Here is a 24554-nt window from a genome sequence, read left to right as displayed (position 1 = left end):
TCTTCACCTCAATCTAAAAGGCAGTTTCTGAACATAGTAACAGAAGTCAAAAGGTAATTACCTCACCCCACCCCCACTCCGGAAGAGGTGCTAACTGCCCTTGATTGCTTTTTGTTCACGATGTGAAGAGCTCTCACGCTTGAGTCACCTTCACGTCTCTGGTTGCTGAGTGAATCACAAAAAAGGAATTTCACCAGAGCTGCAACTGCCTCCCTTCCCCACTTGCCCTCCCCGTTTACATTTTCCTGCTCGTCAGTGATTTAAAGAAAACCAAATGAAAAGCAGTCTGTGGCACAATCATTTCGACTGCTCACGGGAAAGGTAGCATTGTGAACCACTGCAGAAACGAACGATTTCCTTACTTTTGCTCCGACTGACCATACTCTGGGAAATTTTCCCAGATTCTCAGTTGAGGATTCTTGCCGCTGGAAGTTACCTCACAAACCCTGTTAATTCGTAATGTATTGAGAGAATCGCACAACAGAAAGCATTTAACACGGAACACAAACAAAACTGGCAAACCAAATGCATTCTCAGACACAGCGAGCATGAATGCTAAATGTGAGACAGTCCGGGGGCATGAGCCATAAAGTAATCTCACAATTAACAACAGGGCAATTCCAAACTACTCTTTCAAACATACTGGAGCCTGAGTGCACCACCACTTCCCAGACAATGCCGAAAAGAGAGAAAGAAAGAATATTATAAGAATGGGTCATAAAAAATGAATTTCACCAATCACAGTCTCGATTAGATTACCTTTCCCTTCCGATGTACCCAGGACGGAAATGAAGGAAGTGGGAGAAATTCAATACCATATGACGTCGAAATTCATTGGAAGGATTTTCTCATTGGCCAGAAAACCAAATAACCACGAGTCGAGTCACCGTAGGACTTTGTTTCACAACAGCGATGAAATAACAGTCTCCATTCGGTTCCAGTAAAAAGACAACTTGTCTGGAACATAAAGCAAGAGTAGAGCTGCTTGCGATTTTTCCGCGCGAGAGGCGAACACGATCATGACAGCACAGACAAGTTGGAAAAAATCGGCACTTTCCCACACCACTGTTCATTGCCCGGGAAGCAAACCTAAAACCGAACTGCAGCAGGGGTCGAAACAACTCTGCAGGAAGCGGCGTGGTTGGAGTTGATCAGCAGAAATGGCAGCGGTGGGATTCGAACCCACGCCTCTGTCGAGACTGGAGCCTAAATCCAGCGCCTTAGACCGCTCGGCCACACTACCAGCCGGCGGCAGAACACCTTTTCTTGCAACTCCAATTCTGCTCCTGCATGACAACAGGTGCAAAGTCACGTGAAAAGGGTTCCATGATCCCTCTCCGACTCGCACAGCTGCTGGGATGTGCCCGTCTACAATATCAATTTCGCAGCAGATAATGATAGCCCGTCAATCCAGACAAAAATCATTGGTAAGCTGAGTCTATTTTCTCAGACTCTTTTCAGCTACAAATGTATCTGTGAGAGCGTCAGAATATATGATCGGTTATCATTTGGTCAAATTATCATGAGCTATTTGACATTACTGCAATTTCGATTCTTGCATTGCTAAATGATTTCACCCATTGCTCAAAACAGGACAACTTTCACGTTTACACGGAATATGAAGCACGCCGGTCTACAGGGAAGATGCACAAAGCTGAGTAGGCCGTGTTCCCCATCATACCGCGCAGCATAGTTTCAGTCACTGTGCCTGTTTTGCAGAATACGAGTCCCAAAGAATGTTCTCCACCCTAAAACCGGAGGTAGCACTACAATCCGAGAACGACAGATCACATTGTAAGGATGCTCTGACCTCGGAGCCAGTTCGAGATGCCACTTTTCTTGCCTTTTTGCCTTCACCGTGCAATTCGCTGCAGAGATCTTCACACATGGATACCAACTGAGTTGGAAACCTGTGTGGGAATCGAAGATAAGCGACTCAATAGATTTTGCTAAATTCCATGGTGCGTTTTAGAAATGCAGTTTCTCTTCACCTCAATCTAAAAGGCAGTTTCTGAACATAGTAACAGAAGTCAAAAGGTAATTACCTCACCCCACCCCCACTCCGGAAGAGGTGCTAACTGCCCTTGATTGCTTTTTGTTCACGATGTGAAGAGCTCTCACGCTTGAGTCACCTTCACGTCTCTGGTTGCTGAGTGAATCACAAAAAAGGAATTTCACCAGAGCTGCAACTGCCTCCCTTCCCCACTCGCCCTCCCCGTTTACATTTTCCTGCTCGTCAGTGATTTAAAGAAAACCAAATGAAAAGCAGTCTGTGGCACAATCATTTCGACTGCTCACGGGAAAGGTAGCATTGTGAACCACTGCAGAAACGAACGATTTCCTTACTTTTGCTCCGACTGACCATACTCTGGGAAATTTTCCCAGATTCTCAGTTGAGGATTCTTGCCGCTGGAAGTTACCTCACAAACCCTGTTAATTCGTAATGTATTGAGAGAATCGCACAACAGAAAGCATTTAACACGGAACACAAACAAAACTGGCAAACCAAATGCATTCTCAGACACAGCGAGCATGAATGCTAAATGTGAGACAGTCCGGGGGCATGAGCCATAAAGTAATCTCACAATTAACAACAGGGCAATTCCAAACTACTCTTTCAAACATACTGGAGCCTGAGTGCACCACCACTTCCCAGACAATGCCGAAAAGAGAGAAAGAAAGAATATTATAAGAATGGGTCATAAAAAATGAATTTCACCAATCACAGTCTCGATTAGATTACCTTTCCCTTCCGATGTATCCAGGACGGAAATGAAGGAAGTGGGAGAAATTCAATACCATATGACGTCGAAATTCATTGGAAGGATTTTCTCATTGGCCAGAAAACCAAATAACCACGAGTCGAGTCACCGTAGGACTTTGTTTCACAACAGCGATGAAATAACAGTCTCCATTCGGTTCCAGTAAAAAGACAACTTGTCTGGAACATAAAGCAAGAGTAGAGCTGCTTGCGATTTTTCCGCGCGAGAGGCGAACACGATCATGACAGCACAGACAAGTTGGAAAAAATCGGCACTTTCCCACACCACTGTTCATTGCCGGGGAAGCAAACCTATTTGGCTTCTGTTTAAAACCGAACTGCAGCAGGGGTCGAAACAACTCTGCAGGAAGCGGCGTGGTTGGAGTTGATCAGCAGAAATGGCAGCGGTGGGATTCGAACCCACGCCTCTGTCGAGACTGGAGCCTAAATCCAGCGCCTTAGACCGCTCGGCCACACTACCAGCCGGCGGCAGAACACCTTTTCTTGCAACTCCAATTCTGCTCCTGCATGACAACAGGTGCAAAGTCACGTGAAAAGGGTTCCATGATCCCTCTCCGACTCGCACAGCTGCTGGGATGTGCCCGTCTACAATATCAATTTCGCAGCAGATAATGATAGCCCGTCAATCCAGACAAAAATCATTGGTAAGCTGAGTCTATTTTCTCAGACTCTTTTCAGCTACAAATGTATCTGTGAGAGCGTCAGAATATATGATCGGTTATCATTTGGTCAAATTATCATGAGCTATTTGACATTACTGCAATTTCGATTCTTGCATTGCTAAATGATTTCACCCATTGCTCAAAACAGGACAACTTTCACGTTTACACGGAATATGAAGCACACCGGTCTACAGGGAAGATGCACAAAGCTGAGTAGGCCGTGTTCCACATCATACCGCGCAGCATAGTTTCAGTCACTGTGCCTGTTTTGCAGAATACGAGTCCCAAAGAATGTTCTCCACCCTAAAACCGGAGGTAGCACTACAATCCGAGAACGACAGATCGCATTGTAAGGATGCTCTGACCTCGGAGCCAGTTCGAGATGCCACTTTTCTTGCCTTTTTGCCTTCACCGTGCAATTCGCTGCAGAGATCTTCACACATGGATACCAACTGAGTTGGAAACCTGTGTGGGAATCGAAGATAAGCGACTCAATAGATTTTGCTAAATTCCATGGTGCGTTTTAGAAATGCAGTTTCTCTTCACCTCAATCTAAAAGGCAGTTTCTGAACATAGTAACAGAAGTCAAAAGGTAATTACCTCACCCCACCCCCACTCCGGAAGAGGTGCTAACTGCCCTTGATTGCTTTTTGTTCACGATGTGAAGAGCTCTCACGCTTGAGTCACCTTCACGTCTCTGGTTGCTGAGTGAATCACAAAAAAGGAATTTCACCAGAGCTGCAACTGCCTCCCTTCCCCACTCGCCCTCCCCGTTTACATTTTCCTGCTCGTCAGTGATTTAAAGAAAACCAAATGAAAAGCAGTCTGTGGCACAATCATTTCGACTGCTCACGGGAAAGGTAGCATTGTGAACCACTGCAGAAACGAACGATTTCCTTACTTTTGCTCCGACTGACCATACTCTGGGAAATTTTCCCAGATTCTCAGTTGAGGATTCTTGCCGCTGGAAGTTACCTCACAAACCCTGTTAATTCGTAATGTATTGAGAGAATCGCACAACAGAAAGCATTTAACACGGAACACAAACAAAACTGGCAAACCAAATGCATTCTCAGACACAGCGAGCATGAATGCTAAATGTGAGACAGTCCGTGGGCATGAGCCATAAAGTAATCTCACAATTAACAACAGGGCAATTCCAAACTACTCTTTCAAACATACTGGAGCCTGAGTGCACCACCACTTCCCAGACAATGCCGAAAAGAGAGAAAGAAAGAATATTATAAGAATGGGTCATAAAAAATGAATTTCACCAATCACAGTCTCGATTAGATTACCTTTCCCTTCCGATGTACCCAGGACGGAAATGAAGGAAGTGGGAGAAATTCAATACCATATGACGTCGAAATTCATTGGAAGGATTTTCTCATTGGCCAGAAAACCAAATAACCACGAGTCGAGTCACCGTAGGACTTTGTTTCACAACAGCGATGAAATAACAGTCTCCATTCGGTTCCAGTAAAAAGACAACTTGTCTGGAACATAAAGCAAGAGTAGAGCTGCTTGCGATTTTTCCGCGCGAGAGGCGAACACGATCATGACAGCACAGACAAGTTGGAAAAAATCGGCACTTTCCCACACCACTGTTCATTGCCCGGGAAGCAAACCTATTTGGCTTCTGTTTAAAACCGAACTGCAGCAGGGGTCGAAACAACTCTGCAGGAAGCGGCGTGGTTGGAGTTGATCAGCAGAAATGGCAGCGGTGGGATTCGAACCCACGCCTCTGTCGAGACTGGAGCCTAAATCCAGCGCCTTAGACCGCTCGGCCACACTACCAGCCGGCGGCAGAACACCTTTTCTTGCAACTCCAATTCTGCTCCTGCATGACAACAGGTGCAAAGTCACGTGAAAAGGGTTCCATGATCCCTCTCCGACTCGCACAGCTGCTGGGATGTGCCCGTCTACAATATCAATTTCGCAGCAGATAATGATAGCCCGTCAATCCAGACAAAAATCAATGGTAAGCTGAGTCTATTTTCTCAGACTCTTTTCAGCTACAAATGTATCTGTGAGAGCGTCAGAATATATGATCGGTTATCATTTGGTCAAATTATCATGAGCTATTTGACATTACTGCAATTTCGATTCTTGCATTGCTAAATGATTTCACCCATTGCTCAAAACAGAACAACTTTCACGTTTACACGGAATATGAAGCACGCCGGTCTACAGGGAAGATGCACAAAGCTGAGTAGGCCGTGTTCCACATCATACCGCGCAGCATAGTTTCAGTCACTGTGCCTGTTTTGCAGAATACGAGTCCCAAAGAATGTTCTCCACCCTAAAACCGGAGGTAGCACTACAATCCGAGAACGACAGATCACATTGTAAGGATGCTCTGACCTCGGAGCCAGTTCGAGATGCCACTTTTCTTGCCTTTTTGCCTTCACCGTGCAATTCGCTGCAGAGATCTTCACACATGGATACCAACTGAGTTGGAAACCTGTGTGGGAATCGAAGATAAGCGACTCAATAGATTTTGCTAAATTCCATGGTGCGTTTTAGAAATGCAGTTTCTCTTCACCTCAATCTAAAAGGCAGTTTCTGAACATAGTAACAGAAGTCAAAAGGTAATTACCTCACCCCACCCCCACTCCGGAAGAGGTGCTAACTGCCCTTGATTGCTTTTTGTTCACGATGTGAAGAGCTCTCACGCTTGAGTCACCTTCACGTCTCTGGTTGCTGAGTGAATCACAAAAAAGGAATTTCACCAGAGCTGCAACTGCCTCCCTTCCCCACTCGCCCTCCCCGTTTACATTTTCCTGCTCGTCAGTGATTTAAAGAAAACCAAATGAAAAGCAGTCTGTGGCACAATCATTTCGACTGCTCACGGGAAAGGTAGCATTGTGAACCACTGCAGAAACGAACGATTTCCTTACTTTTGCTCCGACTGACCATACTCTGGGAAATTTTCCCAGATTCTCAGTTGAGGATTCTTGCCGCTGGAAGTTACCTCACAAACCCTGTTAATTCGTAATGTATTGAGAGAATCGCACAACAGAAAGCATTTAACACGGAACACAAACAAAACTGGCAAACCAAATGCATTCTCAGACACAGCGAGCATGAATGCTAAATGTGAGACAGTCCGGGGGCATGAGCCATAAAGTAATCTCACAATTAACAACAGGGCAATTCCAAACTACTCTTTCAAACATACTGGAGCCTGAGTGCACCACCACTTCCCAGACAATGCCGAAAAGAGAGAAAGAAAGAATATTATAAGAATGGGTCATAAAAAATGAATTTCACCAATCACAGTCTCGATTAGATTACCTTTCCCTTCCGATGTACCCAGGACGGAAATGAAGGAAGTGGGAGAAATTCAATACCATATGACGTCGAAATTCATTGGAAGGATTTTCTCATTGGCCAGAAAACCAAATAACCACGAGTCGAGTCACCGTAGGACTTTGTTTCACAACAGCGATGAAATAACAGTCTCCATTCGGTTCCAGTAAAAAGACAACTTGTCTGGAACATAAAGCAAGAGTAGAGCTGCTTGCGATTTTTCCGCGCGAGAGGCGAACACGATCATGACAGCACAGACAAGTTGGAAAAAATCGGCACTTTCCCACACCACTGTTCATTGCCCGGGAAGCAAACCTATTTGGCTTCTGTTTAAAACCGAACTGCAGCAGGGGTCGAAACAACTCTGCAGGAAGCGGCGTGGTTGGAGTTGATCAGCAGAAATGGCAGCGGTGGGATTCGAACCCACGCCTCTGTCGAGACTGGAGCCTAAATCCAGCGCCTTAGACCGCTCGGCCACACTACCAGCTGGCGGCAGAACACCTTTTCTTGCAACTCCAATTCTGCTCCTGCATGACAACAGGTGCAAAGTCACGTGAAAAGGGTTCCATGATCCCTCTCCGACTCGCACAGCTGCTGGGATGTGCCCGTCTACAATATCAATTTCGCAGCAGATAATGATAGCCCGTCAATCCAGACAAAAATCAATGGTAAGCTGAGTCTATTTTCTCAGACTCTTTTCAGCTACAAATGTATCTGTGAGAGCGTCAGAATATATGATCGGTTATCATTTGGTCAAATTATCATGAGCTATTTGACATTACTGCAATTTCGATTCTTGCATTGCTAAATGATTTCACCCATTGCTCAAAACAGGACAACTTTCACGTTTACACGGAATATGAAGCACGCCGGTCTACAGGGAAGATGCACAAAGCTGAGTAGGCCGTGTTCCCCATCATACCGCGCAGCATAGTTTCAGTCACTGTGCCTGTTTTGCAGAATACGAGTCCCAAAGAATGTTCTCCACCCTAAAACCGGAGGTAGCACTACAATCCGAGAACGACAGATCACATTGTAAGGATGCTCTGACCTCGGAGCCAGTTCGAGATGCCACTTTTCTTGCCTTTTTGCCTTCACCGTGCAATTCGCTGCAGAGATCTTCACACATGGATACCAACTGAGTTGGAAACCTGTGTGGGAATCGAAGATAAGCGACTCAATAGATTTTGCTAAATTCCATGGTGCGTTTTAGAAATGCAGTTTCTCTTCACCTCAATCTAAAAGGCAGTTTCTGAACATAGTAACAGAAGTCAAAAGGTAATTACCTCACCCCACCCCCACTCCGGAAGAGGTGCTAACTGCCCTTGATTGCTTTTTGTTCACGATGTGAAGAGCTCTCACGCTTGAGTCACCTTCACGTCTCTGGTTGCTGAGTGAATCACAAAAAAGGAATTTCACCAGAGCTGCAACTGCCTCCCTTCCCCACTCGCCCTCCCCGTTTACATTTTCCTGCTCGTCAGTGATTTAAAGAAAACCAAATGAAAAGCAGTCTGTGGCACAATCATTTCGACTGCTCACGGGAAAGGTAGCATTGTGAACCACTGCAGAAACGAACGATTTCCTTACTTTTGCTCCGACTGACCATACTCTGGGAAATTTTCCCAGATTCTCAGTTGAGGATTCTTGCCGCTGGAAGTTACCTCACAAACCCTGTTAATTCGTAATGTATTGAGAGAATCGCACAACAGAAAGCATTTAACACGGAACACAAACAAAACTGGCAAACCAAATGCATTCTCAGACACAGCGAGCATGAATGCTAAATGTGAGACAGTCCGGGGGCATGAGCCATAAAGTAATCTCACAATTAACAACAGGGCAATTCCAAACTACTCTTTCAAACATACTGGAGCCTGAGTGCACCACCACTTCCCAGACAATGCCGAAAAGAGAGAAAGAAAGAATATTATAAGAATGGGTCATAAAAAATGAATTTCACCAATCACAGTCTCGATTAGATTACCTTTCCCTTCCGATGTACCCAGGACGGAAATGAAGGAAGTGGGAGAAATTCAATACCATATGACGTCGAAATTCATTGGAAGGATTTTCTCATTGGCCAGAAAACCAAATAACCACGAGTCGAGTCACCGTAGGACTTTGTTTCACAACAGCGATGAAATAACAGTCTCCATTCGGTTCCAGTAAAAAGACAACTTGTCTGGAACATAAAGCAAGAGTAGAGCTGCTTGCGATTTTTCCGCGCGAGAGGCGAACACGATCATGACAGCACAGACAAGTTGGAAAAAATCGGCACTTTCCCACACCACTGTTCATTGCCCGGGAAGCAAACCTATTTGGCTTCTGTTTAAAACCGAACTGCAGCAGGGGTCGAAACAACTCTGCAGGAAGCGGCGTGGTTGGAGTTGATCAGCAGAAATGGTAGCGGTGGAATTCGAACCCACGCCTCTGTCGAGACTGGAGCCTAAATCCAGCGCCTTAGACCGCTCGGCCACACTACCAGCCGGCGGCAGAACACCTTTTCTTGCAACTCCAATTCTGCTCCTGCATGACAACAGGTGCAAAGTCAAGTGAAAAGGGTTCCATGATCCCTCTCCGACTCGCACAGCTGCTGGGATGTGCCCGTCTACAATATCAATTTCGCAGCAGATAATGATAGCCCGTCAATCCAGACAAAAATCAATGGTAAGCTGAGTCTATTTTCTCAGACTCTTTTCAGCTACAAATGTATCTGTGAGAGCGTCAGAATATATGATCGGTTATCATTTGGTCAAATTATCATGAGCTATTTGACATTACTGCAATTTCGATTCTTGCATTGCTAAATGATTTCACCCATTGCTCAAAACAGGACAACTTTCACGTTTACACGGAATATGAAGCACGCCGGTCTACAGGGAAGATGCACAAAGCTGAGTAGGCCGTGTTCCCCATCATACCGCGCAGCATAGTTTCAGTCACTGTGCCTGTTTTGCAGAATACGAGTCCCAAAGAATGTTCTCCACCCTAAAACCGGAGGTAGCACTACAATCCGAGAACGACAGATCACATTGTAAGGATGCTCTGACCTCGGAGCCAGTTCGAGATGCCACTTTTCTTGCCTTTTTGCCTTCACCGTGCAATTCGCTGCAGAGATCTTCACACATGGATACCAACTGAGTTGGAAACCTGTGTGGGAATCGAAGATAAGCGACTCAATAGATTTTGCTAAATTCCATGGTGCGTTTTAGAAATGCAGTTTCTCTTCACCTCAATCTAAAAGGCAGTTTCTGAACATAGTAACAGAAGTCAAAAGGTAATTACCTCACCCCACCCCCACTCCGGAAGAGGTGCTAACTGCCCTTGATTGCTTTTTGTTCACGATGTGAAGAGCTCTCACGCTTGAGTCACCTTCACGTCTCTGGTTGCTGAGTGAATCACAAAAAAGGAATTTCACCAGAGCTGCAACTGCCTCCCTTCCCCACTCGCCCTCCCCGTTTACATTTTCCTGCTCGTCAGTGATTTAAAGAAAACCAAATGAAAAGCAGTCTGTGGCACAATCATTTCGACTGCTCACGGGAAAGGTAGCATTGTGAACCACTGCAGAAACGAACGATTTCCTTACTTTTGCTCCGACTGACCATACTCTGGGAAATTTTCCCAGATTCTCAGTTGAGGATTCTTGCCGCTGGAAGTTACCTCACAAACCCTGTTAATTCGTAATGTATTGAGAGAATCGCACAACAGAAAGCATTTAACACGGAACACAAACAAAACTGGCAAACCAAATGCATTCTCAGACACAGCGAGCATGAATGCTAAATGTGAGACAGTCCGGGGGCATGAGCCATAAAGTAATCTCACAATTAACAACAGGGCAATTCCAAACTACTCTTTCAAACATACTGGAGCCTGAGTGCACCACCACTTCCCAGACAATGCCGAAAAGAGAGAAAGAAAGAATATTATAAGAATGGGTCATAAAAAATGAATTTCACCAATCACAGTCTCGATTAGATTACCTTTCCCTTCCGATGTACCCAGGACGGAAATGAAGGAAGTGGGAGAAATTCAATACCATATGACGTCGAAATTCATTGGAAGGATTTTCTCATTGGCCAGAAAACCAAATAACCACGAGTCGAGTCACCGTAGGACTTTGTTTCACAACAGCGATGAAATAACAGTCTCCATTCGGTTCCAGTAAAAAGACAACTTGTCTGGAACATAAAGCAAGAGTAGAGCTGCTTGCGATTTTTCCGCGCGAGAGGCGAACACGATCATGACAGCACAGACAAGTTGGAAAAAATCGGCACTTTCCCACACCACTGTTCATTGCCCGGGAAGCAAACCTATTTGGCTTCTGTTTAAAACCGAACTGCAGCAGGGGTCGAAACAACTCTGCAGGAAGCGGCGTGGTTGGAGTTGATCAGCAGAAATGGCAGCGGTGGGATTCGAACCCACGCCTCTGTCGAGACTGGAGCCTAAATCCAGCGCCTTAGACCGCTCGGCCACACTACCAGCCGGCGGCAGAACACCTTTTCTTGCAACTCCAATTCTGCTCCTGCATGACAACAGGTGCAAAGTCACGTGAAAAGGGTTCCATGATCCCTCTCCGACTCGCACAGCTGCTGGGATGTGCCCGTCTACAATATCAATTTCGCAGCAGATAATGATAGCCCGTCAATCCAGACAAAAATCAATGGTAAGCTGAGTCTATTTTCTCAGACTCTTTTCAGCTACAAATGTATCTGTGAGAGCGTCAGAATATATGATCGGTTATCATTTGGTCAAATTATCATGAGCTATTTGACATTACTGCAATTTCGATTCTTGCATTGCTAAATGATTTCACCCATTGCTCAAAACAGAACAACTTTCACGTTTACACGGAATATGAAGCACGCCGGTCTACAGGGAAGATGCACAAAGCTGAGTAGGCCGTGTTCCACATCATACCGCGCAGCATAGTTTCAGTCACTGTGCCTGTTTTGCAGAATACGAGTCCCAAAGAATGTTCTCCACCCTAAAACCGGAGGTAGCACTACAATCCGAGAACGACAGATCACATTGTAAGGATGCTCTGACCTCGGAGCCAGTTCGAGATGCCACTTTTCTTGCCTTTTTGCCTTCACCGTGCAATTCGCTGCAGAGATCTTCACACATGGATACCAACTGAGTTGGAAACCTGTGTGGGAATCGAAGATAAGCGACTCAATAGATTTTGCTAAATTCCATGGTGCGTTTTAGAAATGCAGTTTCTCTTCACCTCAATCTAAAAGGCAGTTTCTGAACATAGTAACAGAAGTCAAAAGGTAATTACCTCACCCCACCCCCACTCCGGAAGAGGTGCTAACTGCCCTTGATTGCTTTTTGTTCACGATGTGAAGAGCTCTCACGCTTGAGTCACCTTCACGTCTCTGGTTGCTGAGTGAATCACAAAAAAGGAATTTCACCAGAGCTGCAACTGCCTCCCTTCCCCACTCGCCCTCCCCGTTTACATTTTCCTGCTCGTCAGTGATTTAAAGAAAACCAAATGAAAAGCAGTCTGTGGCACAATCATTTCGACTGCTCACGGGAAAGGTAGCATTGTGAACCACTGCAGAAACGAACGATTTCCTTACTTTTGCTCCGACTGACCATACTCTGGGAAATTTTCCCAGATTCTCAGTTGAGGATTCTTGCCGCTGGAAGTTACCTCACAAACCCTGTTAATTCGTAATGTATTGAGAGAATCGCACAACAGAAAGCATTTAACACGGAACACAAACAAAACTGGCAAACCAAATGCATTCTCAGACACAGCGAGCATGAATGCTAAATGTGAGACAGTCCGGGGGCATGAGCCATAAAGTAATCTCACAATTAACAACAGGGCAATTCCAAACTACTCTTTCAAACATACTGGAGCCTGAGTGCACCACCACTTCCCAGACAATGCCGAAAAGAGAGAAAGAAAGAATATTATAAGAATGGGTCATAAAAAATGAATTTCACCAATCACAGTCTCGATTAGATTACCTTTCCCTTCCGATGTACCCAGGGCGGAAATGAAGGAAGTGGGAGAAATTCAATACCATATGACGTCGAAATTCATTGGAAGGATTTTCTCATTGGCCAGAAAACCAAATAACCACGAGTCGAGTCACCGTAGGACTTTGTTTCACAACAGCGATGAAATAACAGTCTCCATTCGGTTCCAGTAAAAAGACAACTTGTCTGGAACATAAAGCAAGAGTAGAGCTGCTTGCGATTTTTCCGCGCGAGAGGCGAACACGATCATGACAGCACAGACAAGTTGGAAAAAATCGGCACTTTCCCACACCACTGTTCATTGCCCGGGAAGCAAACCTATTTGGCTTCTGTTTAAAACCGAACTGCAGCAGGGGTCGAAACAACTCTGCAGGAAGCGGCGTGGTTGGAGTTGATCAGCAGAAATGGCAGCGGTGGGATTCGAACCCACGCCTCTGTCGAGACTGGAGCCTAAATCCAGCGCCTTAGACCGCTCGGCCACACTACCAGCTGGCGGCAGAACACCTTTTCTTGCAACTCCAATTCTGCTCCTGCATGACAACAGGTGCAAAGTCACGTGAAAAGGGTTCCATGATCCCTCTCCGACTCGCACAGCTGCTGGGATGTGCCCGTCTACAATATCAATTTCGCAGCAGATAATGATAGCCCGTCAATCCAGACAAAAATCAATGGTAAGCTGAGTCTATTTTCTCAGACTCTTTTCAGCTACAAATATATCTGTGAGAGCGTCAGAATATATGATCGGTTATCATTTGGTCAAATTATCATGAGCTATTTGACATTACTGCAATTTCGATTCTTGCATTGCTAAATGATTTCACCCATTGCTCAAAACAGGACAACTTTCACGTTTACACGGAATATGAAGCACGCCGGTCTACAGGGAAGATGCACAAAGCTGAGTAGGCCGTGTTCCACATCATACCGCGCAGCATAGTTTCAGTCACTGTGCCTGTTTTGCAGAATACGAGTCCCAAAGAATGTTCTCCACCCTAAAACCGGAGGTAGCACTACAATCCGAGAACGACAGATCACATTGTAAGGATGCTCTGACCTCGGAGCCAGTTCGAGATGCCACTTTTCTTGCCTTTTTGCCTTCACCGTGCAATTCGCTGCAGAGATCTTCACACATGGATACCAACTGAGTTGGAAACCTGTGTGGGAATCGAAGATAAGCGACTCAATAGATTTTGCTAAATTCCATGGTGCGTTTTAGAAATGCAGTTTCTCTTCACCTCAATCTAAAAGGCAGTTTCTGAACATAGTAACAGAAGTCAAAAGGTAATTACCTCACCCCACCCCCACTCCGGAAGAGGTGCTAACTGCCCTTGATTGCTTTTTGTTCACGATGTGAAGAGCTCTCACGCTTGAGTCACCTTCACGTCTCTGGTTGCTGAGTGAATCACAAAAAAGGAATTTCACCAGAGCTGCAACTGCCTCCCTTCCCCACTCGCCCTCCCCGTTTACATTTTCCTGCTCGTCAGTGATTTAAAGAAAACCAAATGAAAAGCAGTCTGTGGCACAATCATTTCGACTGCTCACGGGAAAGGTAGCATTGTGAACCACTGCAGAAACGAACGATTTCCTTACTTTTGCTCCGACTGACCATACTCTGGGAAATTTTCCCAGATTCTCAGTTGAGGATTCTTGCCGCTGGAAGTTACCTCACAAACCCTGTTAATTCGTAATGTATTGAGAGAATCGCACAACAGAAAGCATTTAACACGGAACACAAACAAAACTGGCAAACCAAATGCATTCTCAGACACAGCGAGCATGAATGCTAAATGTGAGACAGTCCGGGGGCATGAGCCATAAAGTAATCTCACAATTAACAACAGGGCAATTCCAAACTACTCTTTCAAACATACTGGAGCCTGAGTGCACCACCACTTCCCAGACAATGCCGAAAAGAGAGAAAGAAAGAATATTATAAGAATGGGTCATAAAAAATGAATTTCACCAATCACAGTCTCGATTAGATTACCTTTCCCTTCCGATGTACCCAGGACGGAAATGAAGGAAGTGGGAGAAATTCAATACCATATGACGTCGAAATTCATTGGAAGGATTTTCTCATTGGCCAGAAAACCAAATAACCACGAGTCGAGTCACCGTAGGACTTTGTTTCACAACAGCGATGAAATAACAGTCTCCATTCGGTTCCAGTAAAAAGACAACTTGTCTGGAACATAAAGCAAGAGTAGAGCTGCTTGCGATTTTTCCGCGCGAGAGGCGAACACGATCATGACAGCACAGACAAGTTGGAAAAAATCGGCACTTTCCCACACCACTGTTCATTGCCCGGGAAGCAAACCTATTTGGCTTCTGTTTAAAACCGAACTGCAGCAGGGGTCGAAACAACTCTGCAGGAAGCGGCGTGGTTGGAGTTGATCAGCAGAAATGGCAGCGGTGGGATTCGAACCCACGCCTCTGTCGAGACTGGAGCCTAAATCCAGCGCCTTAGACCGCTCGGCCACACTACCAGCCGGCGGCAGAGCACCTTTTCTTGCAACTCCAATTCTGCTCCTGCATGACAACAGGTGCAAAGTCACGTGAAAAGGGTTCCATGATCCCTCTCCGACTCGCACAGCTGCTGGGATGTGCCCGTCTACAATATCAATTTCGCAGCAGATAATGATAGCCCGTCAATCCAGACAAAAATCAATGGTAAGCTGAGTCTATTTTCTCAGACTCTTTTCAGCTACAAATGTATCTGTGAGAGCGTCAGAATATATGATCGGTTATCATTTGGTCAAATTATCATGAGCTATTTGACATTACTGCAATTTCGATTCTTGCATTGCTAAATGATTTCACCCATTGCTCAAAACAGAACAACTTTCACGTTTACACGGAATATGAAGCACGCCGGTCTACAGGGAAGATGCACAAAGCTGAGTAGGCCGTGTTCCACATCATACCGCGCAGCATAGTTTCAGTCACTGTGCCTGTTTTGCAGAATACGAGTCCCAAAGAATGTTCTCCACCCTAAAACCGGAGGTAGCACTACAATCCGAGAACGACAGATCACATTGTAAGGATGCTCTGACCTCGGAGCCAGTTCGAGATGCCACTTTTCTTGCCTTTTTGCCTTCACCGTGCAATTCGCTGCAGAGATCTTCACACATGGATACCAACTGAGTTGGAAACCTGTGTGGGAATCGAAGATAAGCGACTCAATAGATTTTGCTAAATTCCATGGTGCGTTTTAGAAATGCAGTTTCTCTTCACCTCAATCTAAAAGGCAGTTTCTGAACATAGTAACAGAAGTCAAAAGGTAATTACCTCACCCCACCCCCACTCCGGAAGAGGTGCTAACTGCCCTTGATTGCTTTTTGTTCACGATGTGAAGAGCTCTCACGCTTGAGTCACCTTCACGTCTCTGGTTGCTGAGTGAATCACAAAAAAGGAATTTCACCAGAGCTGCAACTGCCTCCCTTCCCCACTCGCCCTCCCCGTTTACATTTTCCTGCTCGTCAGTGATTTAAAGAAAACCAAATGAAAAGCAGTCTGTGGCACAATCATTTCGACTGCTCACGGGAAAGGTAGCATTGTGAACCACTGCAGAAACGAACGATTTCCTTACTTTTGCTCCGACTGACCATACTCTGGGAAATTTTCCCAGATTCTCAGTTGAGGATTCTTGCCGCTGGAAGTTACCTCACAAACCCTGTTAATTCGTAATGTATTGAGAGAATCGCACAACAGAAAGCATTTAACACGGAACACAAACAAAACTGGCAAACCAAATGCATTCTCAGACACAGCGAGCATGAATGCTAAATGTGAGACAGTCCGGGGGCATGAGCCATAAAGTAATCTCACAATTAACAACAGGGCAATTCCAAACTACTCTTTCAAACATACTGGAGCCTGAGTGCACCACCACTTCCCAGACAATGCCGAAAAGAGAGAAAGAAAGAATATTATAAGAATGGGTCATAAAAAATGAATTTCACCAATCACAGTCTCGATTAGATTACCTTTCCCTTCCGATGTACCCAGGACGGAAATGAAGGAAGTGGGAGAAATTCAATACCATATGACGTCGAAATTCATTGGAAGGATTTTCTCATTGGCCAGAAAACCAAATAACCACGAGTCGAGTCACCGTAGGACTTTGTTTCACAACAGCGATGAAATAACAGTCTCCATTCGGTTCCAGTAAAAAGACAACTTGTCTGGAACATAAAGCAAGAGTAGAGCTGCTTGCGATTTTTCCGCGCGAGAGGCGAACACGATCATGACAGCACAGACAAGTTGGAAAAAATCGGCACTTTCCCACACCACTGTTCATTGCCCGGGAAGCAAACCTATTTGGCTTCTGTTTAAAACCGAACTGCAGCAGGGGTCGAAACAACTCTGCAGGAAGCGGCGTGGTTGGAGTTGATCAGCAGAAATGGCAGCGGTGGGATTCGAACCCACGCCTCTGTCGAGACTGGAGCCTAAATCCAGCGCCTTAGACCGCTCGGCCACACTACCAGCTGGCGGCAGAACACCTTTTCTTGCAACTCCAATTCTGCTCCTGCATGACAACAGGTGCAAAGTCACGTGAAAAGGGTTCCATGATCCCTCTCCGACTCGCACAGCTGCTGGGATGTGCCCGTCTACAATATCAATTTCGCAGCAGATAATGATAGCCCGTCAATCCAGACAAAAATCAATGGTAAGCTGAGTCTATTTTCTCAGACTCTTTTCAGCTACAAATGTATCTGTGAGAGCGTCAGAATATATGATCGGTTATCATTTGGTCAAATTATCATGAGCTATTTGACATTACTGCAATTTCGATTCTTGCATTGCTAAATGATTTCACCCATTGCTCAAAACAGGACAACTTTCACGTTTACACGGAATATGAAGCACGCCGGTCTACAGGGAAGATGCACAAAGCTGAGTAGGCCGTGTTCCCCATCATACCGCGCAGCATAGTTTCAGTCACTGTGCCTGTTTTGCAGAATACGAGTCCCAAAGAATGTTCTCCACCCTAAAACCGGAGGTAGCACTACAATCCGAGAACGACAGATCACATTGTAAGGATGCTCTGACCTCGGAGCCAGTTCGAGATGCCACTTTTCTTGCCTTTTTGCCTTCACCGTGCAATTCGCTGCAGAGATCTTCACACATGGATACCAACTGAGTTGGAAACCTGTGTGGGAATCGAAGATAAGCGACTCAATAGATTTTGCTAAATTCCATGGTGCGTTTTAGAAATGCAGTTTCTCTTCACCTCAATCTAAAAGGCAGTTTCTGAACATAGTAACAGAAGTCAAAAGGTAATTACCTCACCCCACCCCCACTCCGGAAGAGGTGCTAACTGCCCTTGATTGCTTTTTGTTCACGATGTGAAGAGCTCTCACGCTTGAGTCACCTTCACGTCTCTGGTTGCTGAGTGAATCACAAAAAAGGAATTTCACCCGAGCTGCAACTGCCTCCCTTCCCCACTCGCCCTCCCCGTTTACATTTTCCTGCTCGTCAGTGATTTAAAGAAAACCAAATGAAAAGCAGTCTGTGGCACAATCATTTCGACTGCTCACGGGAAAGGTAGCATTGTGAACCACTGCAGAAACGAACGATTTCCTTACTTTTGCTCCGACTGACCATACTCTGGGAAATTTTCCCAGATTCTCAGTTGAGGATTCTTGCCGCTGGAAGTTACCTCACAAACCCTGTTAATTCGTAATGTATTGAGAGAATCGCACAACAGAAAGCATTTAACACGGAACACAAACAAAACTGGCAAACCAAATGCATTCTCAGACACAGCGAGCATGAATGCTAAATGTGAGACAGTCCGGGGGCATGAGCCATAAAGTAATCTCACAATTAACAACAGGGCAATTCCAAACTACTCTTTCAAACATACTGGAGCCTGAGTGCACCACCACTTCCCAGACAATGCCGAAAAGAGAGAAAGAAAGAATATTATAAGAATGGGTCATAAAAAATGAATTTCACCAATCACAGTCTCGATTAGATTACCTTTCCCTTCCGATGTACCCAGGACGGAAATGAAGGAAGTGGGAGAAATTCAATACCATATGACGTCGAAAATCATTGGAAGGATTTTCTCATTGGCCAGAAAACCAAATAACCACGAGTCGAGTCACCGTAGGACTTTGTTTCACAACAGCGATGAAATAACAGTCTCCATTCGGTTCCAGTAAAAAGACAACTTGTCTGGAACATAAAGCAAGAGTAGAGCTGCTTGCGATTTTTCCGCGCGAGAGGCGAACACGATCATGACAGCACAGACAAGTTGGAAAAAATCGGCACTTTCCCACACCACTGTTCATTGCCCGGGAAGCAAACCTATTTGGCTTCTGTTTAAAACCGAACTGCAGCAGGGGTCGAAACAACTCTGCAGGAAGCGGCGTGGTTGGAGTTGATCAGCAGAAATGGCAGCGGTGGGATTCGAACCCACGCCTCTGTCGAGACTGGAGCCTAAATCCAGCGCCTTAGACCGCTCGGCCACACTACCAGCCGGCGGCAGAACACCTTTTCTTGCAACTCCAATTCTGCTCCTGCATGACAACAGGTGCAAAGTCACGTGAAAAGGGTTCCATGATCCCTCTCCGACTCGCACAGCTGCTGGGATGTGCCCGTCTACAATATCAATTTCGCAGCAGATAATGATAGCCCGTCAATCCAGACAAAAATCAATGGTAAGCTGAGTCTATTTTCTCAGACTCTTTTCAGCTACAAATGTATCTGTGAGAGCGTCAGAATATATGATCGGTTATCATTTGGTCAAATTATCATGAGCTATTTGACATTACTGCAATTTCGATTCTTGCATTGCTAAATGATTTCACCCATTGCTCAAAACAGAACAACTTTCACGTTTACACGGAATATGAAGCACGCCGGTCTACAGGGAAGATGCACAAAGCTGAGTAGGCCGTGTTCCACATCATACCGCGCAGCATAGTTTCAGTCACTGTGCCTGTTTTGCAGAATACGAGTCCCAAAGAATGTTCTCCACCCTAAAACCGGAGGTAGCACTACAATCCGAGAACGACAGATCACATTGTAAGGATGCTCTGACCTCGGAGCCAGTTCGAGATGCCACTTTTCTTGCCTTTTTGCCTTCACCGTGCAATTCGCTGCAGAGATCTTCACACATGGATACCAACTGAGTTGGAAACCTGTGTGGGAATCGAAGATAAGCGACTCAATAGATTTTGCTAAATTCCATGGTGCGTTTTAGAAATGCAGTTTCTCTTCACCTCAATCTAAAAGGCAGTTTCTGAACATAGTAACAGAAGTCAAAAGGTAATTACCTCACCCCACCCCCACTCCGGAAGAGGTGCTAACTGCCCTTGATTGCTTTTTGTTCACGATGTGAAGAGCTCTCACGCTTGAGTCACCTTCACGTCTCTGGTTGCTGAGTGAATCACAAAAAAGGAATTTCACCAGAGCTGCAACTGCCTCCCTTCCCCACTCGCCCTCCCCGTTTACATTTTCCTGCTCGTCAGTGATTTAAAGAAAACCAAATGAAAAGCAGTCTGTGGCACAATCATTTCGACTGCTCACGGGAAAGGTAGCATTGTGAACCACTGCAGAAACGAACGATTTCCTTACTTTTGCTCCGACTGACCATACTCTGGGAAATTTTCCCAGATTCTCAGTTGAGGATTCTTGCCGCTGGAAGTTACCTCACAAACCCTGTTAATTCGTAATGTATTGAGAGAATCGCACAACAGAAAGCATTTAACACGGAACACAAACAAAACTGGCAAACCAAATGCATTCTCAGACACAGCGAGCATGAATGCTAAATGTGAGACAGTCCGGGGGCATGAGCCATAAAGTAATCTCACAATTAACAACAGGGCAATTCCAAACTACTCTTTCAAACATACTGGAGCCTGAGTGCACCACCACTTCCCAGACAATGCCGAAAAGAGAGAAAGAAAGAATATTATAAGAATGGGTCATAAAAAATGAATTTCACCAATCACAGTCTCGATTAGATTACCTTTCCCTTCCGATGTACCCAGGACGGAAATGAAGGAAGTGGGAGAAATTCAATACCATATGACGTCGAAATTCATTGGAAGGATTTTCTCATTGGCCAGAAAACCAAATAACCACGAGTCGAGTCACCGTAGGACTTTGTTTCACAACAGCGATGAAATAACAGTCTCCATTCGGTTCCAGTAAAAAGACAACTTGTCTGGAACATAAAGCAAGAGTAGAGCTGCTTGCGATTTTTCCGCGCGAGAGGCGAACACGATCATGACAGCACAGACAAGTTGGAAAAAATCGGCACTTTCCCACACCACTGTTCATTGCCCGGGAAGCAAACCTATTTGGCTTCTGTTTAAAACCGAACTGCAGCAGGGGTCGAAACAACTCTGCAGGAAGCGGCGTGGTTGGAGTTGATCAGCAGAAATGGCAGCGGTGGGATTCGAACCCACGCCTCTGTCGAGACTGGAGCCTAAATCCAGCGCCTTAGACCGCTCGGCCACACTACCAGCTGGCGGCAGAACACCTTTTCTTGCAACTCCAATTCTGCTCCTGCATGACAACAGGTGCAAAGTCACGTGAAAAGGGTTCCATGATCCCTCTCCGACTCGCACAGCTGCTGGGATGTGCCCGTCTACAATATCAATTTCGCAGCAGATAATGATAGCCCGTCAATCCAGACAAAAATCAATGGTAAGCTGAGTCTATTTTCTCAGACTCTTTTCAGCTACAAATGTATCTGTGAGAGCGTCAGAATATATGATCGGTTATCATTTGGTCAAATTATCATGAGCTATTTGACATTACTGCAATTTCGATTCTTGCATTGCTAAATGATTTCACCCATTGCTCAAAACAGGACAACTTTCACGTTTACACGGAATATGAAGCACGCCGGTCTACAGGGAAGATGCACAAAGCTGAGTAGGCCGTGTTCCCCATCATACCGCGCAGCATAGTTTCAGTCACTGTGCCTGTTTTGCAGAATACGAGTCCCAAAGAATGTTCTCCACCCTAAAACCGGAGGTAGCACTACAATCCGAGAACGACAGATCACATTGTAAGGATGCTCTGACCTCGGAGCCAGTTCGAGATGCCACTTTTCTTGCCTTTTTGCCTTCACCGTGCAATTCGCTGCAGAGATCTTCACACATGGATACCAACTGAGTTGGAAACCTGTGTGGGAATCGAAGATAAGCGACTCAATAGATTTTGCTAAATTCCATGGTGCGTTTTAGAAATGCAGTTTCTCTTCACCTCAATCTAAAAGGCAGTTTCTGAACATAGTAACAGAAGTCAAAAGGTAATTACCTCACCCCACCCCCACTCCGGAAGAGGTGCTAACTGCCCTTGATTGCTTTTTGTTCACGATGTGAAGAGCTCTCACGCTTGAGTCACCTTCACGTCTCTGGTTGCTGAGTGAATCACAAAAAAGGAATTTCACCAGAGCTGCAACTGCCTCCCTTCCCCACTCGCCCTCCCCGTTTACATTTTCCTGCTCGTCAGTGATTTAAAGAAAACCAAATGAAAAGCAGTCTGTGGCACAATCATTTCGACTGCTCACGGGAAAGGTAGCATTGTGAACCACTGCAGAAACGAACGATTTCCTTACTTTTGCTCCGACTGACCATACTCTGGGAAATTTTCCCAGATTCTCAGTTGAGGATTCTTGCCGCTGGAAGTTACCTCACAAACCCTGTTAATTCGTAATGTATTGAGAGAATCGCACAACAGAAAGCATTTAACACGGAACACAAACAAAACTGGCAAACCAAATGCATTCTCAGACACAGCGAGCATGAATGCTAAATGTGAGACAGTCCGGGGGCATGAGCCATAAAGTAATCTCACAATTAACAACAGGGCAATTCCAAACTACTCTTTCAAACATACTGGAGCCTGAGTGCACCACCACTTCCCAGACAATGCCGAAAAGAGAGAAAGAAAGAATATTATAAGAATGGGTCATAAAAAATGAATTTCACCAATCACAGTCTCGATTAGATTACCTTTCCCTTCCGATGTACCCAGGACGGAAATGAAGGAAGTGGGAGAAATTCAATACCATATGACGTCGAAAATCATTGGAAGGATTTTCTCATTGGCCAGAAAACCAAATAACCACGAGTCGAGTCACCGTAGGACTTTGTTTCACAACAGCGATGAAATAACAGTCTCCATTCGGTTCCAGTAAAAAGACAACTTGTCTGGAACATAAAGCAAGAGTAGAGCTGCTTGCGATTTTTCCGCGCGAGAGGCGAACACGATCATGACAGCACAGACAAGTTGGAAAAAATCGGCACTTTCCCACACCACTGTTCATTGCCCGGGAAGCAAACCTATTTGGCTTCTGTTTAAAACCGAACTGCAGCAGGGGTCGAAACAACTCTGCAGGAAGCGGCGTGGTTGGAGTTGATCAGCAGAAATGGCAGCGGTGGGATTCGAACCCACGCCTCTGTCGAGACTGAAGCCTAAATCCAGCGCCTTAGACCGCTCGGCCACACTACCAGCCGGCGGCAGAACACCTTTTCTTGCAACTCCAATTCTGCTCCTGCATGACAACAGGTGCAAAGTCACGTGAAAAGGGTTCCATGATCCCTCTCCGACTCGCACAGCTGCTGGGATGTGCCCGTCTACAATATCAATTTCGCAGCAGATAATGATAGCCCGTCAATCCAGACAAAAATCAATGGTAAGCTGAGTCTATTTTCTCAGACTCTTTTCAGCTACAAATGTATCTGTGAGAGCGTCAGAATATATGATCGGTTATCATTTGGTCAAATTATCATGAGCTATTTGACATTACTGCAATTTCGATTCTTGCATTGCTAAATGATTTCACCCATTGCTCAAAACAGAACAACTTTCACGTTTACACGGAATATGAAGCACGCCGGTCTACAGGGAAGATGCACAAAGCTGAGTAGGCCGTGTTCCACATCATACCGCGCAGCATAGTTTCAGTCACTGTGCCTGTTTTGCAGAATACGAGTCCCAAAGAATGTTCTCCACCCTAAAACCGGAGGTAGCACTACAATCCGAGAACGACAGATCACATTGTAAGGATGCTCTGACCTCGGAGCCAGTTCGAGATGCCACTTTTCTTGCCTTTTTGCCTTCACCGTGCAATTCGCTGCAGAGATCTTCACACATGGATACCAACTGAGTTGGAAACCTGTGTGGGAATCGAAGATAAGCGACTCAATAGATTTTGCTAAATTCCATGGTGCGTTTTAGAAATGCAGTTTCTCTTCACCTCAATCTAAAAGGCAGTTTCTGAACATAGTAACAGAAGTCAAAAGGTAATTACCTCACCCCACCCCCACTCCGGAAGAGGTGCTAACTGCCCTTGATTGCTTTTTGTTCACGATGTGAAGAGCTCTCACGCTTGAGTCACCTTCACGTCTCTGGTTGCTGAGTGAATCACAAAAAAGGAATTTCACCAGAGCTGCAACTGCCTCCCTTCCCCACTCGCCCTCCCCGTTTACATTTTCCTGCTCGTCAGTGATTTAAAGAAAACCAAATGAAAAGCAGTCTGTGGCACAATCATTTCGACTGCTCACGGGAAAGGTAGCATTGTGAACCACTGCAGAAACGAACGATTTCCTTACTTTTGCTCCGACTGACCATACTCTGGGAAATTTTCCCAGATTCTCAGTTGAGGATTCTTGCCGCTGGAAGTTACCTCACAAACCCTGTTAATTCGTAATGTATTGAGAGAATCGCACAACAGAAAGCATTTAACACGGAACACAAACAAAACTGGCAAACCAAATGCATTCTCAGACACAGCGAGCATGAATGCTAAATGTGAGACAGTCCGGGGGCAT

General features: G+C 45.4%; 12 non-coding genes across 12 annotated transcripts; all 12 read right to left on the bottom strand.

Annotated features, from left to right (window-relative positions):
- Positions 1 to 1161: 1161 nt before the first annotated feature.
- Positions 1162 to 1243, bottom strand: trnal-uag (transfer RNA leucine (anticodon UAG)). The gene has a single exon. It is a non-coding gene; the product is annotated as a tRNA-Leu (tRNA).
- Positions 1244 to 3160: 1917 nt separating this feature from the next.
- Positions 3161 to 3242, bottom strand: trnal-uag (transfer RNA leucine (anticodon UAG)). Its single transcript has one exon. It is a non-coding gene; the product is annotated as a tRNA-Leu (tRNA).
- Positions 3243 to 5159: 1917 nt separating this feature from the next.
- Positions 5160 to 5241, bottom strand: trnal-uag (transfer RNA leucine (anticodon UAG)). Its single transcript has one exon. It is a non-coding gene; the product is annotated as a tRNA-Leu (tRNA).
- Positions 5242 to 7158: 1917 nt separating this feature from the next.
- Positions 7159 to 7240, bottom strand: trnal-uag (transfer RNA leucine (anticodon UAG)). Its single transcript has one exon. It is a non-coding gene; the product is annotated as a tRNA-Leu (tRNA).
- Positions 7241 to 9157: 1917 nt separating this feature from the next.
- Positions 9158 to 9239, bottom strand: trnal-uag (transfer RNA leucine (anticodon UAG)). The gene has a single exon. It is a non-coding gene; the product is annotated as a tRNA-Leu (tRNA).
- A 1917-nt stretch (positions 9240 to 11156) lies between these two features.
- On the bottom strand, positions 11157 to 11238 carry trnal-uag (transfer RNA leucine (anticodon UAG)). Its single transcript has one exon. It is a non-coding gene; the product is annotated as a tRNA-Leu (tRNA).
- A 1917-nt stretch (positions 11239 to 13155) lies between these two features.
- On the bottom strand, positions 13156 to 13237 carry trnal-uag (transfer RNA leucine (anticodon UAG)). Its single transcript has one exon. It is a non-coding gene; the product is annotated as a tRNA-Leu (tRNA).
- A 1917-nt stretch (positions 13238 to 15154) lies between these two features.
- On the bottom strand, positions 15155 to 15236 carry trnal-uag (transfer RNA leucine (anticodon UAG)). The gene has a single exon. It is a non-coding gene; the product is annotated as a tRNA-Leu (tRNA).
- A 1917-nt stretch (positions 15237 to 17153) lies between these two features.
- On the bottom strand, positions 17154 to 17235 carry trnal-uag (transfer RNA leucine (anticodon UAG)). Its single transcript has one exon. It is a non-coding gene; the product is annotated as a tRNA-Leu (tRNA).
- A 1917-nt stretch (positions 17236 to 19152) lies between these two features.
- Positions 19153 to 19234, bottom strand: trnal-uag (transfer RNA leucine (anticodon UAG)). Its single transcript has one exon. It is a non-coding gene; the product is annotated as a tRNA-Leu (tRNA).
- A 1917-nt stretch (positions 19235 to 21151) lies between these two features.
- trnal-uag (transfer RNA leucine (anticodon UAG)) lies at positions 21152 to 21233 on the bottom strand. Its single transcript has one exon. It is a non-coding gene; the product is annotated as a tRNA-Leu (tRNA).
- A 1917-nt stretch (positions 21234 to 23150) lies between these two features.
- trnal-uag (transfer RNA leucine (anticodon UAG)) lies at positions 23151 to 23232 on the bottom strand. Its single transcript has one exon. It is a non-coding gene; the product is annotated as a tRNA-Leu (tRNA).
- Between the last annotated feature and the right edge of the window lie 1322 nt (positions 23233 to 24554).

The sequence above is a fragment of the Chiloscyllium punctatum genome, chromosome 46, assembly GCF_047496795.1.
Source record: "Chiloscyllium punctatum isolate Juve2018m chromosome 46, sChiPun1.3, whole genome shotgun sequence".
NCBI lineage: Eukaryota > Metazoa > Chordata > Chondrichthyes > Orectolobiformes > Hemiscylliidae > Chiloscyllium > Chiloscyllium punctatum.
The sequence above is the reverse complement of the archived record's forward strand: the minus strand, read 5'-3'. Positions and strand labels throughout refer to the sequence as shown.